Genomic DNA, 6,480 nt, shown 5'->3' on the forward strand with positions numbered 1-6,480 from the left:
GCAGCAGTGCTGCAGCCAAAGCCGATGCAGAGTGCTGGGAGTGAGGACTCCTGTTCTAACAAGGGCTTTGAGCTCCTGGAAAGCTTTATATGGACGAAGCACTCACTCTGGGAAGAGATACACTTCTGTGGTGTTGACTCCACCCGCATGCAGCACACATAAACACATGTTCACTCACATATATCAGACACATAAAACTGAGACTTGATATCATATATCCCTAGATATGTTATGTACATTCAGACTCAAACTGAGTTGGCCTAGTTATGATGAAAACACTGGATACATAACTTCAGAATTGACTTTTTAGATGTGGAGAAGTTAATAATAAGACACCTGAAACATGCACTTTTGTGTTAGGAATATGGTCACGTATGTGCGTTTATGCACGAATGTACTGTGTCTATCTTTTTAAAGAACAGTTTATCATTCTGATCGAAAGTGACATACTCTCACAGCACCATCAGATTATATTCCTATCACCATTCAGCAGTGCTTTTATCAAATAGACACAATGCTATTTATAAGAACAGCATGACACAACCAAAATAATTCTCTGATTCATTTGTAGTCAATGAATAGTTTCAATAAACATAAATAATTGTTTTACAAAAACATTTGAATATGTATTCAAATCTCTTACAACGATTTTTTAATGAAATTTCTCATATGTCTATCAAATAATTTCAGTTTTATTCATTTTACAAATTATTTTCTATAATTATCAGTATTCAACTAAATTAATTTAAATTGTTTAAATTCTCTCAGATTTGTCCGTTAAATGTTCATAATTTTCACACAGAAATTGCTAGTAAATTTCACAATTACAAAGAAACAGCAAATGACACATTTAATTAAACATGACATTTTAAAGTAGAAAAACTAAAATAGTATTTCCTTGTAAAAAGCAATTCACAAATCTTATTTACTCCTTTGAAAACATAATTTTTAACAGTGTAGGTTGAAGAGGTTGATTTTTATTAAAACTGTTTTTTTTTTTTGTCAGTTCATTTAAAAGTGCTCTTGGAAACATTTTAGCATACCTTCATCATTACTTTATCCCCCCCGTATGTTCCTGTATGTTTCCTGGGACTTGTATCCCAGATCCAGACTTTCAATCACTGTAGATTAAAGGCCATGAGCAGGAACGTCATCGGTTCTTACTTAATCAGTCATATTAGTGACCACCTTGACACTGAGGTATGTCATGGTGGTTGAGATCTCTTAGACACTGGGACAGTGTTAAGGGCGCCAGTATCTTGAGAGGCCAGCGGGAATGGAATTACAGTTCAGTGTGGACAGACGCTCAGCCAAAACCCTGCTGCTGCATATTATATATTATTCCAAATATTCATCACATGCAACATGCTACTTGTCTTCAGTGACCTAGAATGTGCTTAGCAAATTAAAAAGAAAAACAAAAACAGTCCACAAAATTACTATAATGGTTTCAGTGAGATAATCTTAGTTCATCACCACAGGAATGCTTATTTGGGGTGAAAATCACTGACTGGATTTGAAAGCGATCACACTGCAGCGTGGGAGTGATTTAGAGTGATTTTGTTTCCCACTGGTGTGAATAACGTGAGTGGATCATGGGTTTCTTACCACCTGCTGTCACAGAATAGATTCGCTTGAATACTATAATCAGATTACATATCGAGTTCTGGACTGTACGCCACTGTTTTGTGTGACTCATTTGGCATTTGCACTCACATTTATATTGTAAATTACACCGCCATAGTTGAGAAAGGAATTCTGCTTTTGAAGATCATCAAAATGCTGTTCATTTATAGATGCACATATTATTTTATAGTATTTGGACACTTAAAGGAATGTTCTGGGTTTTTGAAGTTCCTTCAAAAGCATCTGTGGCATTATAATGTTGATTACCAAAAATAATTAAAAACAATTAAAAAAACAATAACTAACAAAAAAAAAAAGAATAGAAATTGAAGTAATGGTGAGGCCCTTATAATAGGGCAAGTATTTGGATTTAAAAGAATAGATGTTAAACTTATCGTTTTCATATTTAATAATTTACTTTAACTTTACTTTATAAAAGCAAATTTATAAAGCTTTTTTTTTTTCAGATGTTCTGGCAAAGATGTCTATTGTTGTAGCTGTAAAGCTGTTGAAATCCTAATTTTATGGTCATTTAGGGTTTCATAGTTTGTATTGTTCTGTTGTTGTGGCAACAAAGTAAATTTTAATAACTACACAGAATAGGTTAGTAAGTGATTTTCTGCACACTAAAAACATGGCTATACTTTTGAAACGGTGAGTATTTTAATGCTTAAGGATTGGTCCCATTAATTTCCATTGTAAGTGCCTTAATGTAAAGGGGAGGTCTAATGCTGTTAGAATGCATGCATTCTGAGTTATTGACACTGTTAAAGATTTGGATTCTCATGCTAAACATGACCAAAGTTTCAAAAAACGATTTGGACGTATGACGGAGTGTTTCTGTGCCAAAGACACTCCTTCCGGGTTCAAATAAGTTTCGGAAAGTTTTTTTTCGAGCATGGATCTTCATGACGTCATGAAGGGCGGAATTCCTTGTTATGGGCACTTCTGCAGGAAGAGCGCGTGCACAGCAACCAGAAGCGAGAGCAAGAGCAGCCCATCAACGTGCTTCATTCGGTTACAGAAGTTGTCTGCAGCGCTGCACAGGACTTGCCTTGACATCAAGAAGAATGTCTCTAAAGAAGTGTGTTTTTGGATGTGAGGGAAAGATAACCTTGTTCAGATTCCCAAAGAACCCAGCGTTACGTGAACAGTGGATGAAGTTTGTTTTTCCGGGGCAGCAACGAAGTTTCGAACGTGTTTGTTCCCGTCATTTCGGTGACGAATGTTTTATAAACAAGGCCCAGTTCGACACTGGATTTGCAAATCGTTTGATACTGAAAAATGGAGCGGTCCCAGCGATAAAAGATCCCGGTCACAAGCATAGGCGGAAATCCCGGGGGGGTCGGATGGGACAGGACCCCCCCATCTGAGGGTTGTCCCCCCTAAAAATATGATTAAAAACCACGCTGTGTATTGTAAATATCAATGTTTTATACTTTAAATAACTTTGTAAGTAGTAAAACAACGCAAACGGGGCAAAAATGCGTTTTAAGTTTAGAAACATTTTGAGTCTCCCCCTCCCTTGCCTCACAGTGCTTTGGTCCAAATGCCTGCTTTCCTCTTTTACATCACCTCAGTTGCTGAGTCCGTGGTTTTCCAGCGGAACTGGGCTACTTTAACACTGTTGCCGCGGGTTGAAGCGACCCCAATAACGTGATATGAGTGCGAATTTTACTGGAGGAACCCCGCCGAAAAACGTGTATTTTAATTTCTCTTTAATACAGAGGATGCCAATGTATTTTTCGATGAGTCCACTATGTTAGCAATAATTGTTACGTGGCGACAGGGATGAGAGATGTGCGGATCCATTTGCAAGCTTTTATTAATAAACATGGTCAAAACACTGGCAGGGTTGAACACCAGCAAACGGGTATGGTACGGGCAAGACACAAGATAGTCCAAGAAACAGGCAAGGGTCAATCGACGGCGAACGTAATCCAACAGGGCAAGGCAAGAGATAATCCAGGTGAACAACAATAGTCCAGGCAGGGGCAAACAGAGTCCGTAACAGCAAGACTGAACACAGGAAAACAGGCAAGGCGAGACTATGACTAAACTAGGAAAACAGGAACTGGCTCCATAGAGTAGCTATCACTGGGTGAGTGATAAACGCTAAACAATACTCGACAGTGAGAGAGAGGAAGTCCATGGCTTATGTAGGGTGTGTGATTGGCAGCAGCTGTGTGTCTAATCAGTGCAATGGATGCTGGGATATGTAGTCCGGGATGACATGCAACAGTTTGTGTAGTGTGAGAGTCAATGTAACGAAAGGGTGACCTCTGCTGGCAATCGGACGGAAGTCCAAGGACAGGATTCGTGACAATAATAATGTTACCTGCTTGACGGATAGTAATGTCTACAACGGACACGAGCGCTGTCGCTGCGCGACCACAACAGATTTAAGTTGTCTAATTTGGCACGGTCTCCCTGCTACGCTAATAATAGTAAGGCTGTGTATACTTGTCCTTACAAGTACAATTTTAGCTGTATTATTTGTGTCCCCTTCAAAAATTGCTCTTGAGAAATTTTATGTTTATTGTCCCCCCCAACTGTTAGAGGAGATTTACGCCCCTGGTCGCAAATCGGAACCGCAGGGCGGCAAGTAAAACTGCATCAGATTTCTGTGTTTTGTTGGCAATTGGCGCGTAAATGCTCGGGACTCTTTAGCTCCACCCACGGCACGCCTTCAGGAGCTCAGCTGTTTTCGGGAAGAATTGTAAAGCTGTATCTTTCTTTTATAAATCTGATAAAACTAAAGACTCTTCGGAGATATGAAGGATGCAATACTACTATATAGTTACTCAAGATTAACATGAGATTGGCGAAACTGTGTGTGTGTTATGTCCCCTTAAATTTTTTTCTCTTTTTTTTTTTATTGTGGTAATCAATATTACGCCATAAATATTGTTGAATAACTCTAAAGAAACACAAAAGAAGATATTGTGAAGAATATTGGTAACCAAACAGTTGACGGTAGCCATTGATTTTCATAGTATTTTTCTCATCATATGGAAGTCAGTGGCTACCAGCAACCATTTAGTTACCAACATTCTTAAAATATCTTCTTTTGTGCTCAACAGAAGTAAGAAACTCATACAGGTTTGGAAAAACTTGATGGTGAGTAAATGATCACAGTATTTTAATTATTGGGTGAACTATCCCTTTAACTTTAACTGAATCTGGAATATCCCTTTAGGTTACACTTAAGTATATACTGTAAATAGCATTGCTTTAAACCAATAAACAGACAGGAACATAAAAATGCATGACAGATATCATTGCAAATGTAAATTCTTTCATTGTGTGACCTATGTGTGACCAGCCTGGGGTCTTTATGCCAGAGAGTAGGTTGGGACAAGACACAAGGTTTATTTTAGATGAGATGTGTTTTGATCCAGAAACGATATAGAAGGTGCAGACAGCCTTGTAAGATATCATTTCAGATGCCAGCCGATCCTCTGTGTGCGTGTGTGTGCGAGCGCCTGTCTGTCTGTCCTCTCTGGTGATGAATTAGGGGGCAGGAGGGTCTCTGTGGAGAACACTTTTAGAAGCAGTGGATTCAATAGGTGCTATTCTTACAGGCTAATTACTCTCCCTGGCAAACGTTCTTTGATACAGAGCTCAGGCTGGATTTTGAGTTGGACTGTAAAGCGTGGTGAAGACAGATGAATATGACACTAATGAACAAGGTGGTTTCGATACCATCACCACATGTGATTGCGGTTGAGAGGCCTTCACCTTATGAACAGTTACATGAGCATTAATGCAGTTCTTGCATTATAATGATGAGAGTCTTAGGTGCAGTAAAGAATTTTAGTCTTATCAAGAACCTTTTTTTTTTTGCTGTATAGGTTTCTTGTGTATGATGTTTTGGAGATAAATGAGATGAAATTGAAACAATGAAATTTAAATGCTTTATAGTCATTGTTTTATGCTTATATTACCGTCAAAAGTTTGGGCCAGTAGGATTTTTATTTTTATTTTTTTAATAAAAATTAATACTTTTATTCAGCAAGTACACATTAAATTGATCAAAAGTGACAGTAAGGACATTTATAATGTTACAAAGTATCTCTATTTCAAATAAATGCCGTTCTTTTGAACCTTATATTCATCAAAGAATTATGGAAAAGTGCATCAAAAATATTTAGCAGCACAACTGTTTTCAACGTTGATAATAAGTAAGGGATAATGCACGGCTAGCTGTGCATTAAATGATTTTAATACACGATGTGGAGGCCAAGAACCACCCAAATGCGAAGCGGAGTGCAATTGCTTAAGACTGGAGTAATGATGCTGAAAATTCAGCTTTGCATCACATGAATAAATTGCATTTTAAAAATATGTAAATAGAATTGATAATAGTTATTTTAAATCATAATAATATTTTACCATATTACTGTTTTACTGTATTTTTGATCAAATAAATGCCCACTGGATGAGCAAAAACTTGCAGACCCCAAACTTTTGTATGGTAGTGTGTGAGTGCGTATGTTTGTATACAAATACTGTTAATGTGGTATTTGTAGTAACAGAAACCATAATCGCGAGCTTCATCTTTCAAAATAAATGTAAAGACAGAGCCGCGTGACAGACACAGTGATGAAGCTGGTATAAATACTTAAACTAATAACAAAACAGTAGCTGATTCAGAAGCGCCAGATTGTCATAGCAAAGTCAGAATTACCTCCTCTCCTAGGTTCACGAAACGGTCGTCCATTAAATGCATTTCTGTTCTGTTGTAAGTAATCTTAAAGATTCCTAAATGCATCTACTTTCGGAAGGCCAAATAAAGTGCTTTTGCTTTCGCCTAGAAACACACAGCGTCTCCCCGACATGGCTGCTTCAACA

Source organism: Sinocyclocheilus rhinocerous, unplaced genomic scaffold (assembly GCF_001515625.1).
Source record: "Sinocyclocheilus rhinocerous isolate Xijiao unplaced genomic scaffold, SAMN03320098_v1.1 scaffold99, whole genome shotgun sequence".
In the NCBI taxonomy this organism is placed as follows: domain Eukaryota; kingdom Metazoa; phylum Chordata; class Actinopteri; order Cypriniformes; family Cyprinidae; genus Sinocyclocheilus; species Sinocyclocheilus rhinocerous.